Source organism: Babylonia areolata, chromosome 10 (genome assembly GCF_041734735.1).
Source record: "Babylonia areolata isolate BAREFJ2019XMU chromosome 10, ASM4173473v1, whole genome shotgun sequence".
Taxonomy (NCBI): Eukaryota; Metazoa; Mollusca; class Gastropoda; order Neogastropoda; family Buccinidae; genus Babylonia; species Babylonia areolata.
The window spans coordinates 40,272,027-40,272,953 of NC_134885.1; the positions used below are offsets into that span (position 1 = coordinate 40,272,027).

The 927-nt window shown below is 38.5% G+C and overlaps 1 protein-coding gene across 1 annotated transcript in view; it reads right to left on the reverse strand.

Annotated features, from left to right (window-relative positions):
* Positions 1-927, reverse strand: part of LOC143286589 (protein eva-1 homolog C-like) — a 7,674-nt gene extending 6,747 nt beyond the window's left edge. The window contains exon 1 of the mRNA XM_076594216.1: positions 893-927. The gene's annotated coding sequence lies outside the window, so the exon portion shown is untranslated. The remainder of the gene's footprint in view (positions 1-892) is intronic.

A 927-nucleotide genomic window follows, 5' to 3' on the forward strand; every position in this document is an offset into this window, starting at 1 on the left:
AACTGTTGTTAAACGGAGACAAGGGAGACAAAACTAAAGCAATAAGTTAATGACCTTGAAATAGTTCCATTCACAGGGAGAGAGACAGACTAAACAGACAGAGGGAAGGAGACAGACAGTCACACCCAGAGAGAGAGAGAGAGAGAACTCAGAGCTCAGAACCCAGAACTGTTCTAATTTAAGGCCACCGACCTGTATACATATGAATGCACATGCTGTACACACACACACACACACACACACACACACACACACACACACACACACACACACACACACACACACACATATGAAAACCCAACCTTGAGTTGGATGAACAACAAAATGTTAGAAAGAATAAACTGATAATACAACAAAACTAGATAAGCAAGGGTAATTTAGAAAACATGTCTTTCATATAGCTAAGACTGAGCGCTTTCTGCTCTCTGTTTTAACGCATAAAAAATAAACATTGCTACATCTCTTGACACAATACTGTTGACATTTTGAAGTAAGTGGGATAATATGGGAGAAAGACACATACACACACACACAGAACCCTTTAAATCTCCCTCTTAATAGCTCACTTTTTCACTTTGTCTTAAGCATCATTGTCACTAAACACCATCACAGGTGGCGGTTTTGATACACAGATCCAAAGAGGGATGCAGAGAAAGCAAGACTAAGAGTCAGACAAATAAACGACAAGTGAGTGTTGATAATCGCTTCATCATTAAACAAAGACATCCAGCCATCCTATCAGCCTACCAGGCCAAACAATGCAACAGCAAACAGCGGCACCGATATGTCAAACAAACAGAACAAATGTCTGATAAATAAAATAAATTTAAAAAGAAGAAATGAATAAGTAAATAAATAAATTCGTTTGTTAAAAAAAACAAAAACAACTTACACTGGGCAAGCTCAAATCCCTCCCCGACAACGCAA